The sequence below is a fragment of the Hemitrygon akajei genome, chromosome 11, assembly GCF_048418815.1.
Source record: "Hemitrygon akajei chromosome 11, sHemAka1.3, whole genome shotgun sequence".
NCBI classification, from domain to species: Eukaryota; Metazoa; Chordata; class Chondrichthyes; order Myliobatiformes; family Dasyatidae; genus Hemitrygon; species Hemitrygon akajei.
Genome location: NC_133134.1, coordinates 148,612,206 through 148,635,551, shown reverse-complemented (window position 1 = coordinate 148,635,551; position 23,346 = coordinate 148,612,206). Strand labels below are relative to the sequence as shown.

At 38.3% G+C, this 23,346-nt stretch overlaps 1 protein-coding gene across 6 annotated transcripts in view; it reads right to left on the bottom strand.

Annotated features, from left to right (window-relative positions):
• Positions 1–23,346, bottom strand: part of LOC140736115 (disks large-associated protein 4-like) — an 835,615-nt gene that overhangs the window by 672,175 nt on the left and 140,094 nt on the right. For all 6 annotated transcript variants that reach the window (XM_073061900.1, XM_073061903.1, XM_073061899.1 and 3 more), the window contains exon 2: positions 13,262–13,328. The gene's annotated coding sequence lies outside the window, so the exon portion shown is untranslated. The remainder of the gene's footprint in view (positions 1–13,261; positions 13,329–23,346) is intronic.

The window sequence follows — 23,346 nt, the reverse complement described above, 5'->3', positions numbered from 1 at the left end:
CAATACTTCAAATGTCTTGGAACTTTGACTGGAACCAGTGAGTTTTAAAAAAAAACAACTTTTATCTTTTGGTACCTGCAACGAAGAGCAAAATGGATTCCTCTTCCCCTGCTGCGATTTTATTTCTAACAAAACACCTCCATCCTTTTTAATTCTTCTGTAGCCCCCGAGTCGCCTCAGGCTCGCTCAGCTCATTCTCGTCTAGGGGGAGCAGCCTTCGGCCCCTCCAAACTGGGTAATCAGCTTGTGTGGATGCTGTGTGATGTCCCCGCCTCGCCAAAGAACAAACAGGGCACCTTATGCGATTAAATGATTACAATTTATAAAGATTACTATAACTGATTAATAACCATACAGTATATATGAAGGAAAAGAAAATAAAGAAAAGGCGCCAAACTTATCAAAGTCCAAACCACTCCGTGCACAACCGTTGGAGCTCAATTACTAAAGTGTTCTGGCCACCATTCGATCCCCTCCGAACTCCTCGACTCGCAGCTCAGGACCACCTGAAGTGGTCAACCAAGCACATCTCTTTTTCGTCTCCTCTCCTCGGGGTACCTCCTGGCCTCGGACCCCCGCTTGGGGTCCGCTCCTCGCCCAGTTTACAGCATCGCGTCCTCTTTCTCTCACCCCCTCACGCCGATCTCCCCAAAAGCCGGCCAACAATAGCTTACAGACTCAGAAGAACAACATTAATCCCAATTGGTTTACAAAGGAATACAATTCTTGTTATCAGTAAATTTTAACCCAGACAAGCTTCCAGCACTCTCTCGCAACAAAGAAGCATTCCTACTTTTAACAAAACAAAGAAGCCATTTTGATTAACATACGCAGTAACAAAGAAAAAGAAGAAATCCACCTTTACACTTCAATCCAGGACTAGAATGAATGAATTAATTAATCTAAGCCAGAAATTGCTGTCACATTTACATGTCTATGCCACAACAAAGTCATTGTAAATACAGGGAATTCAGCCCAGCAAACCATGCTGCTTCACTGCTCTGGAGAAGGAAATCCCCGAAACCTTTGGAACTCTTGTTACAAGTACATGCATCTTCTTTGCTCCTCATTGCTAATTATCATAAAAGCACCATTCAATGCACCTGAACATTCAGTCAAAGCAATACTTATAACTTAGCAGTTAACAGCTGTGCAATTCTATTTGCAGAACGAGTTTTATTTTGTTGTATTTTTATCCACTAGCACAGGGGTTCCTAACCCGGGGTGGCTGTGGACCCCTCAGTATACAGTAGGGGGTCCGTGGTATATGAGAGGTGGATATTATAATCAACTGACCCCATTTTATTTTACAATCCTCTCAGCTGACACAATAGTACCCAGAAGTCTGGGAATTGTGCATCCATGTGGACCAACTGCATATCCACCATTTTCCCTTGTTGTCATAAAATGGCACATCACTTGTTAATTGTGATTAGAAGCAGCAAAGATGCAAATCCTGCAAGAAATACAGCTTAATTGGCCCCAAGTAACTACTGGGTCAGAGAGAACTTGATCCAACCTTTTCCTGTGCTAACCATATTACCAAACTACCCTTTGCTGCTTCAGTGCTCTCAATAACTTAGAGGCCTCAATTGTACAGCCATCCTGTGAGTATAGATCACGAGGGAAGATATGACTACTGCACGTGGCAAGATGAGGTCTCACACACGGCCCCCCTGGTGTCACCAGTGATCTAATTCACTCTTTTCAAAGTTTCCGGTAAAGATACCTAAAAGTAGTAGAAGTTGATTTTAACTAATTGAAAACAAACTACTGTTAATAAAAAATATTAAGGGTACAATGAAAGAAAAATAAACAGGAACCTATCCTTTGTAACAACAGGGATAAGCCACTCAGTTCTTGAAACAATGTGCACAATTTAATCACCATCTTTTTGTAGCAAAGCTATTAACACTATGCACTACAATGGACTTATTTTTCTTTTGTTCTGATTGTTTTCTTACACAGATTGGGTATCCCTCATCCAAAAGTCCAAAATCTGAAAACATCCGAAAGATGAACATTTTTTTGAATGCTGACATGACATCACAAATGGAAAATTCCACAAGGCTCTGGGAAGTTTTCCAGGCAATACGCAGCTCTCTGCACACCACAGACAATTCTGAGAAGAGGCCTCACATAAGCATGAATAGATGCTAATGAAAAATAGAAAAACACCGCACAAAATGAAAAACGAAAATCCCGATTGTGCATTGAAAGAGTGGATTTGTCAGAGTCAGAGCAAACATATGCCGCTTAAAAGCAGCTGAGCATGAAACAAGCAAAGATCTATCATGACAAACTGAAAATTGAAGATAATTGTGAATATTTAGCAGGCTGGTTGCAGAAATTTAAGCAAAGGCCTAACATTAGATTTTTAAAGATTTGTGATGATAAAGTGTCTGCTGATCATGAATCGGCAAAAAATTCATTGAAGACTTTACCAAATTGTCGCTGATGACAATCTAACATGCTGAATGGCTGCATCAGAACATATGTATGATGAACAAAGCACATAAATTCAGAGTCAGAAATAATGGTGATCCCAAGCTATTTCATTATATATTCCAAAATCCCCAAGAAATCAGAAATCCAGAACACTTATATCAAGGCCCTGCTCCAGGGTCAGGGACCAAATATTTATGACCTAAATAACATTGGCCCATTTACACCATATCTCTTCTTCAACAATGCCTTAAAGATTAACCTTTCCTAAGCAGTTAAATAACATTTCCTCTCTCTCCAGGCACCAGAAGATAATAGCAGAAGCTCCATTGGATTGACCAACACCTGTAACAGGCTTTGTCAAATTAGGACTGGACACAGCCAATCTCTAAAGAGATATGTAATGTTGCCAAAACTTCTCAATGCTACTGATTAGCTGGATTATGAGAAAACATTTGCAGTTTTTAATGCCCAAGTAAGATGATCCATAGATTTAATGACTGAAATCTAGATACCCAATCTCAAGATAATTACAAATAAATCTCACTTGGGCTTTTTAATATGGATGGCACATTGTCATTAACATGCTGCATAATTGGTCTTGTGTTTAATGCATATTAATTACAGGGTAAAAATGCAGCAAAAGCAGGGAATGCAATTGGTGGAAAATATTAATACAGACTAGAAGACAAGAGAGTGTTCACATACTGCTGGTTTAAACCATTACCATTAATATGGCCACAATGGATTGTATATATTGCACAAAGTACATTTTATAAATATACCTGTTCTTGAATCAGATTAATACAAATAAATATATAATGATATTGCATTCACAGCACAGCAATCAGTCATTCAGTTCAGGAGACCATTCTTGTATCTATGAGCCATACAAACTGCCTCCCACTCTATTTAATTAATCACATTCAATCAACACCACACTAGATGACTGTACTGACTATAAAGTGATTTGATGTAATGCCTTACATGTTGGTAATAAATAAACAGGTTTTTCAATAAATTTCAAGAGCCAGTTGAATTATTAATTTTCTACAACACCTCCAGATAGATATTCCCACACGCAATATGCATTTCTCTGACAGCAATATACACTTTGTTTTTAGCTCCCTCTGAAAATATGTTTCACATCCTGCTTCCTCTGACACTAGGTTATTATTCATTCTTTTCTTGCATCAACACCGGTTCACACACTCCAGTCACAGTGACACGCCTTCAGAACACCCTCACTGGATTTCTCCATCCTCACATCGTTTTACAATTAACTTATCTGTGCTCTGTCCCTCCACCGGTTTTTTGTTTCTTTTTCCTTCGTTTTTGGGGTCCACTCATTTTCCAAATATTTAAATATTCTGCAAAGTTCCTTCAATTAGAATAACTTCCAAAGCAAATTTCTTTGTACATGGAATCATTCAAATGATTATTTAAAACCATCCATTAAATCCACCTCGGAACAAAATTGTCTCACCATTTAAGACTCTTATTAAAGTAGGCCTATTAACGACTGAAGGACTTGTGATATTACACCAAATCTTGAATGAGAGGAGATTCCCACCTTTAGCTTTTCATTTCAACTGAATTAAATGATCTCAAAAATGTGCAAAGGCAGGTAACATAATTAGATTTTGTGGTTATAGGCTAAATGAATAAATCAGCAAGGATTCTCATGTCTGCTGATTATCTAGTGCATACAATGAATATATGGATGATGGGAGAAGAGGGCAGAAATAGACAATGAATGGGCTACTATCTTGCTCCTAAGTTGCTACTTTTTTGAAATTTCAGCTGTCATAATTTGCTACAGGTAGAAGGGAATCAAAATCTTCTTGGATCGAGTTAAAAGGCACAATGAGGTACAACTGCATACATATTAACACCAATAGTTTATGGATCATGAAACGTTCAGCTTTCAGCTATTTATCTGCCTTCCAAGAGAGCAGGTGTGAGAAATGCCTTCACAAGGAACTATGGTAAATAAAATACATCATCTGAGCTAGACATGACATGGTAGAGAAGGCGATTAGCAGTTTGAAACCAGAAATGGAAAGTCAGCATAATTATATGGCTTCATATTGTTCAGTTTGACAGTAATCACTAAAACATTATTTCCCAGAAGTATTGTAAATTATCATGTCTACAGTCCAATAATTAGATTAACTATTACCAATAAGATCTACAAATTACTGGGATTTCAGAGCAGCTTAACAATTTAACATGAAACGAACTGCACATGAATGGTAGTGATGAGTAAGTTCCACCATTAAGTTTCAGTAATGTTTTCCTGTTTTACCAAATTAGCTGAGATTGTAATTCTCCAACCAGGACATTTTTCACTATTCATCAACTCAAAATTCAATCAAACTATGACGATGCTGGGTGCAGTCACAAATAATCACAGAATCCGCACACAGTCATCAAGAGAGCAGCAGACTGAATACATTTCCCTTGACAGACATTCAGGAACAGCTTCTTCCCCTCTGCCATCCAATTTCTAAATGGATATTGAACCCATGAACACTACCTCACTTCTTTTTTATTATTTCTGTTTTTGCACTACTATTTTCAATTTCACTATTTAATATACATATATACACTTGTTGTAATTCATTTACTTACTTTTCTCTATATTTATCACATAGAGAGTGGTGGGTGCGAGGAATGCTCTGCCAACAAAAGGGTCTTTTAAAAGACTCTTAGGTACATGTAGCTTAGAAAAATAGAGGACTATGTGGTAGGGAAATTCTAGGCAAATTCCAGAGTAGATTACATAATCGGCACAACACTGTGGGCCAAAGGGCCTGTAATGTGCCGTGGATTTTCTATATTCAATGTTCTATGTTCATGTAATGCATTGAACTGCTGCCACTAATTTAACAAATTTCACAACAAATGCCAGTGATTCTGATTCTGCCTAAAATCAGGTGAATTCTGTTGCTACTTTAGTTGTTACATAAGGGAACAGTCAGTGGATTGGGAAGTCAACTGCTTTCAACTGCTGGGTTTAATTGTACATCACAAATATTACCTTGCTAGCACATAAGATGTTTGGAGCTTCATCAACTTTTACATCTACAACAGCATGACCTTTCACACTGAGGTTTAGGGCTTCCATAACCCAATTTTAAGTAACGTGACAATAAAGATCATTAGAGGCAGCGCGGCGGCTACCATGTCAACACATATTGTCCTATTTAACTCTGCAAGCACAGCTGTGTTGTAGAATCAGGTTTCATGGAAATGTATTTACATAGTGAAAAATGAGATCTCCACTAATTCATTACACAGGATCTTTCAGAATGTTAACAACATATCTGTAAGTAATTTATTTAAGATTGTAGAAATCATTTAGTTTTATGTATGATTGCATTTCAAAAATGCTTCTTCAGGTGTATGGTTTAGAATGCCCCGGAAGGAATGGGAAAAGTACTGCATTAAAATGCAAATCTTCCTTCATCTTTGTTGAAGGACTGACAAATTATAATTTAACTTACGAATACCAATAAAATTACAGTTATTTTACCTCAAATGATATCAATATTTTTATCAAAGAGATATATAGCTGTGCATTCAGTAATTTCAGTGTTCATGCTAGAATTAACATTGTTAATTAAGCATTGATTTAAAGCTGTCTTGAATCTTAACTAACAAAACCCATTGTAGAGATAGAAACAGAGACACAACCATCAAAATAAATATCAAATGCTTGATTGAATTCTGCTTCAACCCTCAAACAAACTGAGGTAGCTTTTAGCTTTTACCACAGGACAGAAAACTGTCACTTGTAGATCAAATTGCAGTCATACAGTCATACACCTCTTCATGATGCAAAACAAGCAACTCAGATGTTCTTCAGAAACAGCTCCTCTGCTAACTGAAGAATTGAAGGGCTAAAAATAGGCTAAATTCATGAACAAATTTCAGTTTTTCTTCCCGCTGCCAATGTACTGGAAATCTTTGCAATACTTAGTCACTGAGCACTTACTCAACGGATAATTGCTGGGCTCAGGTCAATTTTTTGGGGAGATTCAGAGAACTAAAGAACAATGGGAAACTTGATGGACACAAAACAGACAACAATATTATTGGAAGAATTTGGATTGCTTCCTAGCACCAAAATATTACAGAACATGCCTTGGAACATGGCATGCCTTGGAACAAGGATTAATAAAAGGTCTTGCAGTTGAACATTCCTTAGGTGGTGGTCATCGGAATGTGAGGGAATTCCAGATGGACTTTGAGGGAGAACACCCCAGGTCCAATGCTTGAACTTACTGAAGGACAATTATAGTGGTATGAGGTGAAGTTGTCCAAGGAATATCAGGAAAACAATCTGAGCAACAGGTCCATAGATGAAGAGTCGCAGATATTCAAATAGCTGGTCCAAAACACTCAGCAGGAATTTATCCTAATAAGGAAGAGGGATTCCATGAAAAAGAGGCCCAATCTGATGTTAGCAAAGACCTCAATGATACTGTTAAAACTGAAGGCATATAAAATGCCAAGGACTGATAAAAGCCCAGAGGACTGGGAAGATTTTAGAACTGTATAGAAAAGGCCAAAAGGTTCATAAGGGAATTGATTCTGAGAGAACAACTGAATGTCAGAACAAACAGTAAGAGTTTCTATTGATATCTAAATAAAAAGGAGAAAATGAAGATTTGTGAGAGACTCCAGAGAACGGGGCTGGTGAATTAATGACAGGAAATGATGGAATAGTAGATACGTTATATCAGTTTCTGTACATGGTTCTTCATTGTGGAGGATATTGCAAGTATCTCTAAGTAACTGAATGACTATTTTGAAATAACATGGAGGAACTTGTAAAAATCCCAATCACAAGTAATAAACTATCTTGAAAGGCTCTAAAAGGTGGCTGCAGCAACGATAGACCCAAGGGTTGAAAGTTGTCAAAGCTTGCCAGCTCTTGGGAGAGTATTAGAAAGATTAGGAAACAATTAATTCTAAAAGGAAGGAAGCTAGAAGTCAAGGAATTATAAGCCAGTTAGCTTAATATCAATTGTTGGCAAGATGCTCAAGTTAATAATCAAAGATGAAATAACTAATCAATCAGGGGAGCTGAATATATTCAAAAGCAGACAGCATAGTGTTAGGAAAGGCAAAACATGGCTGACCTTTTTGTTCATACTCTGGAAGGAAGAGTTGTCGGAAGAGGGACTGCAGATCTAGTGTATAAAGATTTCAAAAAGGCATTTGACAAAGTGCCATTAGAAGGCTGGTACAAGGTACTGAATGAGTCAATTGGCTTGGGTTGAAAATTGGCTGCAACAAAGAGTTGGAATAAATATTTTCAAGCTGGAGGGATGTAACTTGTGGAAGTACCACAGGGTTCAGTTCTTGGCCCTCAACTGTTTACTGCTTGCATTAAATACCTGGAGGAGGATATAAAATGCAAGGTTTCCAAGTACGACAATAATACAAAACAAATGAAGAGACAAATTGGGATGAAGACATTAAGATTCTGCAAAGGGACACAGATAGATTGAATAAGTGAATGTAAACTTTCCAAATGGCGTTTAATGTGGGAAGTGCGAGATCGTGTATTTCCACAAGAAGGAAAGGCAGGTTATTTTCTGAACGGTGAGAGTGTTGTATGAGGGAGGTTTAGAGGGATTTAGGTGGTTAAGTGCATAAATTATGAAAAGCTAACAGACTGGTTCAACAAGTAGCTTTGCAAGTGCATTTTGCCTTTATGGCAAAGAGGTTGGAGTTTAGAATGGGGAGGTTTTGAAGTTGGGCAGGGTGTTGGTGAGAACACACCTAGAGTACTATGCACAGTTTTGATCCCCTTGCCTCAAGAAAAGGATATATCAGCATTAGAGGCAGTTCAAAAGAGGGTCGCTAGGCTAATTTGTGGATTGAATTGAGTTGCTCTATTAATGGAAGCTAGATAGTTTGGGTCACCTTGGAGCTCACAATAATGAGGGTTCACCTTATCCAAACATATAAGATCCTAAGGAGGGTTGACAGGGTAGATGTTAACATGCTGTCAGTATTGGAGGAGATCTGATAAAAGAGAAAAACTTACATAATAGTGAACAAGTCATTTAAAGCTGAGGTGCATATAAACTTCTCTCAGAGCATCATGAATTTGCGAAGGGGTTGTGAATAGTTTGCTTGGGGTTGTGGAGAGCTATGAGCTCTTCAAAGAGAAAATAATGTTACAAAATCAATGTAAAATACAAACACCAATATTTTAATGAACACATGAAATTGAGTCACAATAACCAAAATAGCAATTGCCACATCTGAATTAAGTGATTGTGAATTCTATAAGTTTCCTGCCTTTTGTCAAACTCGACAAACTTTGTTCAACTGCCAATTCTTCCCTAATCGTCAGAAACAGCAGTTCAGCATTTCCTTATAAAAATGTGCTGTGTTTATTGAATTTAATGTCATTTATATGCATATCTAGTAAGCAAGGGATACCTAATCAATTGTCAGAAAAATCAGAATCAGGTTTACTATTATCACCGGCACGTGTCATGAAATTTGTTAACTTATCAGCAGCAGTTCAATGCAATACATAATATAGAAGAAAAAAATAAATAAATAGATCACAGTATCTGTATATTGGAGATTAAAAATTATGCAAAAACAGAAATAGATATTGAAAAAGTGAGGTAGTGTTTACGGGTTCAATGTCCATTTAGGAATCGGATGGCAGAGGGTAAGGAGCTGTTCCTGAATTGCTGAGTGTGTGCCTTCAGGCTTCTGTACCTCCTACCTCTGAATCTGAATCAGAATCAGAATCAGGTTTATTATCACCGGTATGTGACGTGAAATTTGTTAACTTAGCAGCAGCAGTTCAATGCAATACATAATCTAGCAGAGAAAGAAAAAAATAATAAATAAAATAAAACATAATAATAAATAAACAAGTAAATCAATTATGTATATTGAATAGATTTTTAAAAATGTGCAAAAACAGAAATACTGTATATTAAAAAAAAGTGAGGTAGTGTCCAAAGCTTCATTGTCCATTTAGCAATCGGATGGCAGAGGGGAAGAAGCTGTTCCTGAATCACTGAGTGCGTGCCTTCAGGCTTCTGTATCTCCTACCTGATGGTAACAGTGAGAAAAGGGCATGCCCTGGGTGCTGGAGATTCTTAACAGTGGATGCTTTCTGAGACACCGCTCCCTAAAGATGTCCTGGGTACTTTGTAGGCTAGCGCCCAAGATGGTGCTGACTAAATTTATGATCCTCTGCATCTTCTTTTGGTCCTGTGCAGCAGCCCCATACCTTTCCCCCACCTTTCCAGACAGTGATACAGTATGAAAGAATGCTGTCCATGGTACATCTATTGAAGTTTTTGAATGTTTTTGTTGACATACTAGATCTCTTCAAAGTCTTAATGAAGCACAGTTGTTGTCTTGCCTGCATTGATATGTTGGGACCAGGTTAGGTCACCAGAGATGTTGACACCCAGGAACTTGAAACTGCTCACTCTCTCCACTTCTGATCCCGCTGTGAGGATTGGTATGTGTTCCTTCATCTTACCCTTCCTGAAGTCCACAATTAGCTCTTTCGTTTTACTGACGTTGAGTGCAAGGTTATTGCTACGACACCACTCCACTAGTTGGCATATCTCGTTCCTGTACATCCTCTCATCTCCATCTGAGATTCTACCAACAATGGTTGTATCATCAGCAAATTTATAGAAGGTATTTGAGCTATGCCTAGCCACACAGTCATGGGTACAGAGAGAGTAGATCAGTGGGCTAAATACACACCCTGAGGTGAACCAGTGTTGATCATTGTCACATTCACTATTCCCTTTGCAACTTCTTGGTTTAATCTCAACCACTCATCCATTTTTAAGGACATTCTGAATTAATTTACCTTGAAAGGTTGAGTGGTGTCTGAAAAGAGGATGCTGTCCAAGTTGCATGCCATCTTGGACAATGTCTGCCATCCACTCTATAACGTACTGGTTAGGCACAGGAGTACATTCAGCCAGAGACTCATTCCACCGAGATGCAACACTGAGCATCACAGGAAGTCATTCCTGCCTGTGGCCATCAAACTTTACAACTCCTCCCTCGGAGTGTCAGACACCCTGAGCCAATAGGCTGGTCCTGGACTAATTTCCACTTGGCATTATTTACTTATTATTATTTAATTATTTATGGTTTTATATTGCTATATTTCTACACTATTCTTGGTTGGTGCGACTGCAACAAAACCCAATTTCCCTCGGGATCAAAAAAGTATGTCTGTCTGTCTGTAGTCAGGTAGCATATCAACAATATAATTATCCATACAATGTCTACTCTTCAACCCTGATGAGGAACAATCTGGCCAACTTGTCCCTGCAGATGCCAAATAAACAATAAATGCATCATTGACTTTTAAAAAAAATCATACTCTAGATTTCATCTCTATCCACTTTTCATTCCTTCTCAACACTTGTAATTTATTTCACTTTCATTTACCCTCCTTCCCATCATACCTCTGTTCTTTTATAGGCTGTCAGTTTTGGCCAGTTATTTAAAAGGTTGAAATGTAAATAATAAAATTGATTGCCAAACCAAACTTAATGACAATCACAAAACAGTTATTGTAATTTCATAACAAATACGCCAAACTTCAAAACGGCAGAAGTGCTGCCATGTTTCGTTACAGGGAAAAATACTTATAAGCTTGTGAGGATAAATTAGGCCCTTCTCCCAGCAAAGCTTTGATTTATAGAAATGGAGTACATTAGGTTGCTTCTCACCTATTATTTTTCCAAAGTTCCTTTATAAAATGGCTTTTTATTTTGAATCAGAAAATTAAGGATAACCAGAAGCCAATGAATAATATTGCGTTCAGTTTGCTTGATTAAAGTTGGCAGCAGTACAAATAATTGAGTTTAAATGTAAAGCATGTAATCTGATCATACGCTAAAGGCTGGTGTGGTGAAAGGAGTAGGCTCCAGTTAGATTTCTGCAGCCATACAAACATCAAGATCGGAACTAAAATGAATAGAGCTATCTGCAATATTTTAAAGCATGCAGTTGCAGCATTTTACCCAATGTAATATAGAACATGAACCTAAGTTTGCCATTTGATAAATGTTTGGAAATAACACTTCGACATTTATGGAATAACTTAGCTGTTGAAACTACTTGAGGTAGTATATGCAGAGGATTACTAATTGAGAGAGTAAAATAGATAAATAATTTATGCTTCAAGAGTTCATATGGTTGCTATATTCATGTTGATCAACAATGATCAAATATAAAATGGTTAAGTTTAAGTGCCAAGATTGATTATAAATATATAATAAATCAAGGGTTCCCAACCTTTTCTGTGCCATGGACCCCTACCATGAATCAAGGGGTCCACAGATCTCAGGCTGGGAACCACTGTACTAAATTGACAATTATATAATTATTATATACAGGTGTCCCCCAATGTAAGAATGTTCGCTTTATGTCACTTTGCTTTTACAAAAGACCTACATTAGTAACCTGTTTTCACATTACAAATAGGATTTTCGCTTTTTCAAATATTTTTCCCATAAAAATTAATGGTTCTTTGCTTTACGCCATTTCGGCTTAAGAAAGGTTTCATAGGAACGCTCTACCTTTGTAAACCGGGGGGGGGGGACACCTGTATTTAACAGGACAAAATTCTATATGGAGGAAATGTAGGTTTGTCAGCTATACATTAGATACTGTGGGCTTTCGATGATAAAGTCTTTAGGTGTTTGGATTAGACTGTGTAGTAGATTTTGCTTAACAGAATCAATGGCAGAATTAATGACAATTAATGATTAAAAAATTTACACTATCTGAGCTCCAAATAGAAGAAGCTCTATTTGCTCATTTCTTGCCCACAGCCACAGTTCTTTATGCATCATCAGTGCTATTATTCTAGATATTATTCTCAATAGCACAGCCTCAAATTACAATTAGGTAAACTCAAATATTAATTTAATAATAGCCCAGTATGTTTTAGATGTGATATATCTTGTAACAGATCTGAAGTCATTGCTTACTCCAGTTTATTCAGGCATACTTCTATTCTCTTTTACACACAAAAATGAAACTGGGAATTCTTAGCACACAAAATATTAGTAAAAAAATAGGGCCTGTATATACAACCTCAGAATTTTGTTTTGTTAAATGTATTCCATCTGTTTATGTTATGTAATTTTGTTCAAATAAGTATATTCAAATAAATTAACCCACTGCATTTCTGAGTCACATAAAAGGGAAGTAAGGCTGTTCATCATTCATTGCTCAACCTAGCGTACACATCAGTTCAGATTCTGTGTGTTTCCGTTCCGGGCATTTATAGATGGTTGCACACTTGCCTCTGGCAAACTTGTATGCTCACCACCCCCCCCCCCACAACTGCTGGACTTTAACATGTGTTCTAGACTGATGTGCAAGTGCATCATCAAACAGGCCTGCTACTGTTGGAGGTGCTGTTCATTGGCTGGGGAGTTATGCCAATTTACACACTGCCTGCTCAAGTTGGCACTGAATAGAATTAGAGGAGACTGAAAGAAGATCAGCGGCTTCTCCTAACAACCTGGTTGCTCCTTCTTGAATGTGGAGTATTGCAGGTGCAGAATTTGTTACATATGCAATAGAAACGGCACTTCCAAGTAACTTGTTCTATTTACACCTCATCTGAGATGTTACTGACAAGGATAGAATTCCCTCCCCCCCATACCCTTTTCAAAATTAATCTCGAAATATCTGCTGCACATTAACAGAACAACAACCCTTCAACAAGTAATTGTACAATATAACACTGCTAATTAAAGGGAAAAAAATCACTTACTTCACCCAAAGTTCACAAGTTGCTCTGTTTGCAAAAAGTCTTGAAATCTGATGTACAATTCAATTTCCTGCAACAAGAATGAAACAAAATGAAATTATGGTGCACAATATTCAGAACTCTGATTGTACCAAATTGTATTATACTTGACTTTAATTCAAAAGATAACCAGAACTGTATGCTACAGAAATTGATCATATTCACATATAAACAAAAAGCTGCTGCAGATACTCAGCACGTTAGGCAGCATTTGTCAAAAGAGAAATAGGGCTACTTTTTCAGACCAATGATTTTTCTCAGAACTGGAAATGTGAGAAAACAAGCAAGATTATGTTGCAAAGAGGGAAAGTAGTGAAGGTCTGTAATTGGATAGAGATCAAAACTGTCCAAGTGACACAATTGCTTTTGATGACACCTAAAAGAGTGTGATCCATGCTTGTAAACCATAGCTGTTCTATCTGAAGGAAGTGTAAACAGACAAAGATGAATGAAAGCAGTAGACAGAAAAGACACAGACTGTGATGTACAACATGGCAGGTTCTGATATCTGAAATGTAAGAGAATGTTGGGAACACTCAGCAGGTCAGGTAGCATCTGAGGGGAGAGTAAAACTGAATTAATGATACAGGTGGATACAGGTAGATTAGAATTGCTCTGAAACTAATAAGAAAAGCCACATATCAGAAATTGTTAAATTCAATATTGAGTTCTGAGGATTGCTTCTCCCTATTTAAATAACAGTATGTCTTTCAATTATCCTCATGAAATGCATGACCTCACATTTCCTGCACATTAAACTCCATTTGTCAAGCTTTTGTCCACTTACTTAACCAACAGCCTCATTGCAACATTTTCTCCAGCTTCATGTCGTTGGCAAACTTGATCACCTTACAGTCTGCCCCTCTTCCGGGCCATTACGTCCATTTAGGATGGAGATGAGTAGGAATTATTTTAGCCAGAGAGGGGTGAATCTGTGGAATTCATTGCCACTGGCAGCTGTGGGGGCCAGGTCATTGAGTATATTTAAGGCAGAGATTGACAGATTCTTGATTAATCAGGGTATCAAGTGAGAAGGCAGGAGATTGGGGCTGAGAGGGAAATGGAGCAGTCATGATGAAGTGGCAGACAAGACCCAATGAGCCAAATGGTCTAATTCTGCTCCTATATCTTATGCTCTTATTGATATAAATAGTCAATAACTGAAATCCAAGAAGTGATCCTTGAGCACTCCATATGCTAAATCCTACTGGCATAAAATAGAGCCATTTATCCAGTGTCTCAGTCTTCCATGTGGCAACCAGTCATCAAAACATGCTGAATTACTTCCCCAATCCCATGAGACCCTGCACATCAGCCTTTTAAGTGGCACATTGTTAAATCCTGCTGGAAATTCAAATATACTACAATCAACTTTGTTACATTCTTGCATGATTTTAGCAAAATTATCAAACACATTTTGCCTTTCATAAACATATTGCCTTTGTTTGATTACAGTAAGCTTCTTTGAATGACTAACTAGATTTTCCTTGATTACAGATCTTGCATTTCACTAACAACAGACATTAAGATAATAGGCCCACAGACTCTTGTTTTCTGTCTCCCTACCTTCTTGAATAGCAAATTCACTTTCGACATTTTCTAATATTGGTGCCTACCTAGAATGTGTAGATAACATTCATATTTTGAAAATCTTCAATATTATCAGAGTTCACTTGCTTTAAAACCTTTGGGTTACGAAGCATTTTGTCCTGGTGACTTGTCAGTATTTAAACTCTGTTGTAGCTCATGATAGAGATTGTTAAAAGTTCTAATATGCTATTTGAAATGAACCCATCTGTGACCTCTGGCATTGACCTTCACCGGTACAAATAGTAAATCCATTAAGAACAAAATATACACGTTAGCAGGTAAAATAGAAATTTAGCTATTTATTGTCACTGATGCATAAAACCATTTTCTAATAGAGTACCAAATATTTATCAGCCTCAAAGTGTTATTTTTTTGCGGAGTTTTATACTAAGCACGGATATTAGCATCCTCCATCACCATCAAAATTACTAAACATAATGCAGTAGCAACATACACAAAATGCTGGAAGAACCTGGTAGGTCAGGCAGCATCTAAGGAAATCAATAAACAGTTGACCTTTCAGGCCAAGACCCCTCTTCAGGACTGGAAAGGAAGGGAAAAGATGCCAGAATAAAAAGGTGTGGGGAGTGGAAAGAGGATAGCCAGAAGGTGATAGGTAAAGCCAGGTGGGTAGGAAAGATAATAGGCTGGAGAGGAAGAATCTGATAGGAGAGGAGAGTAGATCATTAGAGAAAGGGAAGGAGGAGGGGACCCTGGGGAGGTGATAGGCAGGTGAGAAAAGTTAAGAGGACAGAGTAAGGAATAGAAGAGAAGGGAGGGGGAGGGAATTTTTTTTTACTGGAAGGAGAAATTGATATTCATGCCATCAGGTTGGAGGCTGCCCAGATGGAATATCACGTGTTGCTCCTTCACACTGAGGGAGGTCTCATTTTCCCACAAGAGGAGACCATGGAGCGACATGTTGGAACATGAATGGAAATTGGAATTTAAATGTTTAGTAACTGGGAAGTTCCACTTTAGGCGGATGAAGCGGTGGTGATTGACAAAGCAGTCTCCCAATTTACGATGGGTCTGAGCGATGTAAAGGAGACCACATTGGGAGGACAGGACACAGTAGACAAGCCCAGCAGATTCACAGGTGAAGTGTTGCCTCACCTGGAAGGACTGTTTTGGGCCCGAAATGAAGGTGTCAGCCATGGCCTTCTCTTGTGCCAAGATGAGGCCACCCTCAGGGTGGAGGAGCAACACCTGACATTCCATCTGGGTAGCCTCCAACCCGATTGCATGAATATTGGTTTCTCCTCTGGAAAAAATATTTTTCCACTCCCTCCCCTCTTTTTCTATTCCTCACTCTGGCCTCTTAACTATTCTCACCTGCCAATTACTTCCCCATTGGTTCCTCCTCCTTCACTTATTCCCCTGCTCCACTCTCCTCTCCTATCAGATTCCTTCTTCTCCAGCTGTTTATCTTTCCAACCCACCTGGCTTCACCTATCACCTTCTAGCTATCTTACTTCTGCTCCCTCCACTTTTTTATTCTGGCATCTTCCCCTTTCCTTTTCAGTCCTAAAGAAGGATCTCAGCCCAAAGCATCGACTATTTATTTATTTCCTTAGATGCTGCCAGACTTACTGAGTTCCTCCAGTATTTTGTGTGTGTTGCTTTGGATTGGATTTCCAGCATCTGCAGACTTTCTCCAGTTTATAATACAGTAGCAGTTGTATATTTTGCTTAACTTCCAAATTCAGTGCCATTAACCAATGGCTTTTTTGAATCTTAAAATTGGGCCGTTACACACATTGGCCACTCTACCCTGCATTTAACTCAACAGATTCAGAAGGAATTTCTGCTCGAATAGGTTTAATTCTGAAGCCCTGACTAGAAAGACGGATGAACTGCAGACTTGTCAATAGAATCAGTCAAATAGATGCATTTCATTTAAAAGAAAATCAATTAAATCTTCCAAGCAGACAGAGCATGAACTGATATTTTTGATACCCAAACATTTCTGAATCACTTGAATCTCCAAGCAACTAATTGTTCTTCTTTGTAGAAGCCGGCTTGCATACATTAACATTTCACCAGTACAATGCGACTGCCCAAGCAATCTGGACATGATGAGAGAATGTTATAGATAAAGACATAAACAAAGACAGATCCTCCCCAGTCTACACTTAAATGCAAAATCCCAGAAGGCATGCATGTACTCGTCAGTTCTAAAAAAACTATATCATGACAAAGGACAGAGGATATAGCAACCGTGGCTTTTACATCAAATATGCCACAACCTCAAACTCACCACCATCGGGACACAGGCACAATATTTCCTACTTATTTATTGCCCATTACACCACTGGTGTTTAGGGAGAAATAAAGATCCTCCATCTCTGGTATTGTTCAGGGCTTTCTTCATTGCGTCAGTAGCTTCCTCTTGGTTTTCACTACTATCAGTCATGCAAGTCCCAGGTGGAGACTTAGGAATACCATCACCCGCATAAGCAGAAGAATTCTTCATTGCCGTTTCCATTACAGTATTGTTTTACTAGTCAGGGTTGTTAGCCCTGAGCTGAACCCCCGAATCTGGAGGACCAGTGGACAACTCTTAGTCTGGCCCCTACCCTTTGACCTGTTTGGCATGGGTGACTCTACCAAGAGCCAAAGCTCAAAGCTCTGACTCCAGCCAATATAGCCCTCCAGATCATTGACACACGCAAACCTCCAAACCACAACGAGGCTGTAGTCCTCTTGGAGGATACAATATTTCATAACTGCTAAAAATGTAAAATCCCCATTTCCATTAAATATTTCAAGGGTTAGTTCTTTTAAAAATAATTTTTAAAAATGCAGGATTGTAGTATATTTTCTATAAATCCCACTTGAAGGATTGGAATGAACAAGCATTGCATTTTGTTTCTTTTTTGACTTTGATAAACTCTATCTTTGGAAAGTGATTAATTCCTTTCACAGTAAGGCCCAGTTTTAAGACAGTCAGAATGTCTCCATGCTGTGATAATGTATTGGTTTCACATTTATTGGTAATGTGAAAACACAAATGGGTCTTGTGTGTAGATCGAAACAAATAGTCCTGGCGTCATCTGAGTGCCGATAATGACCAGAGTGTTCTGAAGGTACATTCTAAATGTATGAGACTGTACAGAGTACTGTATCTCCAGGTCTTTGGGAAGCTGCATTTTGAAGTGTATGAGGTATGCAATGAAGTTTAAAGAGGAATGCAAAAGCTTTTGGAAATGCTTTCAGTGCTTTAACTCTGACAGTTTAAATCAGGACACAGACATGAGATAGATCGACTTGGGCAATTGTATTACCTCCTTGGTTTAGAATCTGGCAGTAAATATTATCCAAATATTTCTGGGAATTGCAATCACATTTCAACTGTGCTCCCACTATTCATGCTCACATTCTGACAACACTGTAGATATTTGTTTTAACCAACAGATTATGATGAAAGGCTGAAAGGGAAAACTTATAGAAATACGTTTTTCAACCGGTTCCTCGGACTTTTACACAATGTGAGTAATCATAAACCTGATTCTGATATGAGGTTCTATTCTGCACAGTACTGTACTTGTCAACGTGGAGCAGAGAGTGAGCTTGTAAATCTGGAGTGAGCAAAGGATGCTGGGGATGTTGGAAGTACTGAAGGATAGGTGTGGGAGAGGTGGCAGAAAAAAAGAGTGCCAGGGCGGAGGTGGCCTAAGAAACCAGGCAAGGTCATTTGATTCCAAACAATTGGTTTATTAATTATTACAGAATGTCTCTCTGGTGCTTCCTGCTCTCTCCCCTCTCCCTTCCCCTTTTCCCAACCATGATTCCCTTCCCCCACCCTTTCCTACTCTCAGTCCATAATAGAATTCCATATCAGAATCAGGTTTATCATCACTCACATATGTCATGAAATTTGTTTCTTGCAGGAGTACAGTGCAATACATAAAATTACTACAGTCGTGTGCGAAAGTCTTTTTTGCACAGTACTATACCAACTCAACACCACTTTTCTGGCCATTCACTTTGTAGTTGTGCTTGATGCATAAATCTATTCTTGGAAGTTGAAATGATCTTTTTGCCTTCCCTACTCTACTGGCCAGAGTCACCACTTCCAATTATCTTTAAAGGGATTTCTCCATACAAAACAGGGAAGCTTTCACAAATGCCTTGGGATTCTGATATTCTTCTTTTTCATGTGTGGATATAACCCTCATAAATATTACATGCAAAATATATTAATTTTCCTATTGAAAATTAAAGCACTTCCACCAAATCCAGTGAATGCACCAGAAACAGGCTATTGAAATTCCACACTTTTATTGGTCAATGAATGACTTCTCATCTGTTTTAAGTCTGAGCTGCCATTAAAACAGGAAACCTTAGATAAGTTCTCAGCAACTGAAGAGTGCTTTGAAAAATTACAAGAAAGAGGACTATGAGAACATTGGGCTTGGTTTGTGACATAAAATTACCTGAGTGTGTTGTTAAGTGAACCTTGGAAAATATGAGGAATTAGTGAATTCATGTGTGCAGGCATCTGTCTAGAGCAGGGGTTCCAAACCTGAGGTCCATGGACCCCTTGCTTAATGGCATTGGTCCATGCAATAGAAAAGGTTGGGAACTCCTGCTCTCAAGACCATAAAGACACAATCATGACTTCAGTTTTTCTCAATTTCACCTGCAAACCCAGAATGTAATCCAGACAATCAGGATTTAATTGTCCGCTCTGGTTCTGAGTTAGCAGATTAGCAGCCCAGGCCCCACTCACAGAACTGGCATATGTTTGAAATGGACTGGCACAGCACTGGAGGTGTGCTGAGAGGATAAAGGCGTCGTGACTTGGATGAAACATGAAAAGTCAATGCCGGTCTTGCCATCTCCCGTGAATGCAAAACATCCCTTCAAGCGACTAAAGATGAACAGAAACCACTTCATCTGCACTAATTAGTACTTACCCCTCAATCATCACACTGACCAATCTAATGGTAAGTTTGTTGGAAGATTTTGCTGTCCACGATTCAATGCCATTTTTCCTATCTTTACTAGACTTCAAAGAATGCCTTTTTCATTATGCATCTCATTATGGCATCCTGAGGTTGTGATAAAATATATATAAATGGGTAGCAAATTCAGAAATTGGAGGTGCAAAAGTCCTAGTGCAGGATTCCTTAAAAGGTAACTTGCTGTTTGAGTCGGTGGTAAAGAAGGAAAATGCATTCATTTCAAGAGGACTAGAATATGTCATGCTAAAAGCCTGATGTAATGCTAAAAGCCTGATAATGCATTGGTCAGACCACACTTGGATTGTGTGGGCAGTTTTGAGCCCCATATCTAGAAAAGGATGTGCTGGCACTGGTGAGGAATGCTGATGACTCTGGGTATGTACTCACTGGAGTACAGGAGAATGAGGAGAGATTGTTATGTTTTGTAACTTCAAGACAAAGTTAATTCCAAGAAATGCATGGGAGTCTGAAAATACATGTATAGCTTTGAGTTTTCTTTAAGCAAGGCATGCACGTATCACGTAGTAGCGCGATGACGTATACAATTGTTTTTTTTACATATAGCCCATAATTATTTAAATTAACAAGAATGCACACAATTATTCAAGTGTTATTGAAATATTAAATACACAACAAAGATCTCATTAAAACCTGCTCAGTATTGAAAGGCCTAGATAGACCGGATGTGGGGAGGATGGTTCCAATAATAGCAGAGTCTAGGACCAAAAGGGCATAGCCTCAGCACAGAAAGATATTCCGTTAGAATACAGATGAGAAGGAATTTCTTAGGCCAGAGGGTTGTGATTCTGTAGAATTCATTGCCACAGACGGCTACAGAGGCCATATCATTGTGTACATTTAGAGCAGAGCTTGATAGGTTCTTGTCAGGGTGTTAAAGGTTATGGGAAGCAGGCTGGAGCTTGAGGTTGAGAGGATGAATTCACCTGGGCTTCTGGCGCTGTAACAGCACTACAGCATACAAATGAATGTGGTTTGAAATCAAAAATTGAACACAAAGCATTCTTTAAACAACAATTATTTTTACTTGTTCACCAACCATTTTGCATCTGCTTATTGTCAAAATAGGAATGTGCTATTAATCCTTGATGAAGGATTGCTGATATATGAAAGGATTGAGACATAAAAATTGTCCACTTATCCATTCATAATCTGCTTATATTACAAATTTTTTAAAAAATCCTTTAACTATACATGAAACCAAAATCTATTAATGTAGTTCCAGAAGCAGAAATTACGCATGTAATAAAGTCCAGGTTAGAATTCATTGACTAATATTTCAAAGCAGCAGTCTATAACAGAATGCACTATTAACACAAGTTTGCCTTCAATTTGTAATGTGACAACTTAAATAGCATGGCAAATTAAACCATGAAAAGTTAACACAAAACCCTAATTCTGCAGAAGTTTTTCAGCCTGCAATGTAATCATAGCTCACTGGACTTGGCCATTAAATGACAAGTTTCTACATTTTGCAAATATTCAGTATAGTCCAAGTTTACATGAGTATTTGCTTTTGCTCCGTGCAACCATCTTCATTTAACTGCACAGGCATATTCTGGCAGTTACTTCCCCGTCAATGGTGTCAAAGGCTTCCTCTTGTACCAACTTGCGCTAATTCTGTATTGAGCTAAGTGATGGGTGCCTGCATATATACTGTGTGTCCACATCACATCAGATTGGTAAACCAGCAAGATCCCCATTCAGTCCATTGCCTAGCCCAGTTTTTGCTGTAAGAATATTTCCCTCCATCCAGCTATTAAACTACTCCCTTAATCTTAAAGATTTCTATTAGGACATGGTCTCTTGCATTGGGGAAAAATAAATCATTACTCTGCTCCTTTTCTGCACCTTCTCCTGTGCTTTGATGTTCTTTTTATAAAAGGAAGAATGGAAACATTCACAGCACATTAACCGTTTGCACTAGAGAGAGAGATTAATTGGGTGCAAAGTCCCTCTGCTGTATCAAAGGTTCTTTGCAGAAATTCCACTGACTCATTTTTGCCTGATTCTAAGTGGCAGTAAATACTCAAGACCCGATACCTTTAGCCTTTTGTTGAAGGATTTATTGAGCTCTTCAAGGCTGGTTACATTTTGTGATAACAATGGGTGCACTCATTTATACCAGTTGTAATCGCTACCTTTATAAAAACCTTATTCAACATCCATCTGAAACAACCATTGTCCCTGAATGAAATACATGTAAATTCATCTCCATTGCCCACATTTATTGTTTTTGCCTCTAAAAATCAGTGAAAGATGATTTGCAGAATTGCCTAAAACAATGGGCATATTTAAAATGCCAAATGCAATTTAAATTTTTTCATGATTGGTTCATTTCACCTTTCGAAACTGGAGAGAATCAATCAGCAGCTTAATTCAAGTCCTCTTTGAAACCATCATGGAAGTAAGATTGTTTGATAACTGGTAATGTGCTATCAAAACAAAAATGGCATTTCGCACAAAAGGCTGGAGGAACTCAGCCAGTCAGATAGCATCTACAGAAATGAATAGATCATCGATGTTTCAGGCCGGGACCCTTCTGCAGGGCATTTGGTTAGACCTGTTTTGCTTTTGGCCAGTAGGAAATCCAAAAGCATTCTTTACAAATGGACTGAGGTCGAATTTTGGAAGAGGTTGCCAAGCTTCTGTACAAAAGATCAGCAGAGCCTCCTGAGAAACAGCAAGTAACCGTTCTATTCAGGTTGCTTCAGTTGGACAGCAAAAAAAAATTGTCTATGGAAGCAACTCATATTTTTGTTCTTAAATCATTTAACAAATAGATGGCAGTTACTTCTCACATCCTAGAACAACAAATTTGCAAGGGTACGACCATTGAACATCCCAGGACCATTTTTTAAAAAGTGCTCAATGGTGTTATGTTTTGTAACATCAAAACATGAAAACTAATTGCAACAAAAAGACAGAAGTCCGGAATGATGTGAGTCTTAGTTGTAAAGCGAGGTGTGTATCATATGGCAGTGTTAAGGTGCATGCATTTCATGTATTTTGACCTATAACCATAATGAATTATATAAACAACAAAGAATGCTTAATCAAACAATACAGTTTCAATATTACTAAATTATTAAACACACAGCACTCCTCAAGACCATAAGACTCACAACATTGATCTTGGCATTGATCGTGTAGATAGTCAGAAGCTTTTTCCCAGGGCTGAAATGGTTGCCACAAGAGGACACAGGTTTAAGGTGCTAGGGAGTAGGTACAGAGGAGATGTCGGGAGTTAAGTTTTTTTACTCAGAGAGTGGTGAGTGCGTGGAATGGGTTGCCGGCAATGGTGGTGCAGGCAGATATGACAGGGTCTTTTAAGGGACTTTTAGATAGGTACATGGAGCTTAGTAAAATAGAGGTCTATAGATAAGCCTAGTAATTTCTAAGGTAGGGACATGTTTGGCACAACTTTGTGGACTGAAGAGCCTGTATTGTGCTGTAGGTTTTCTATGTTTC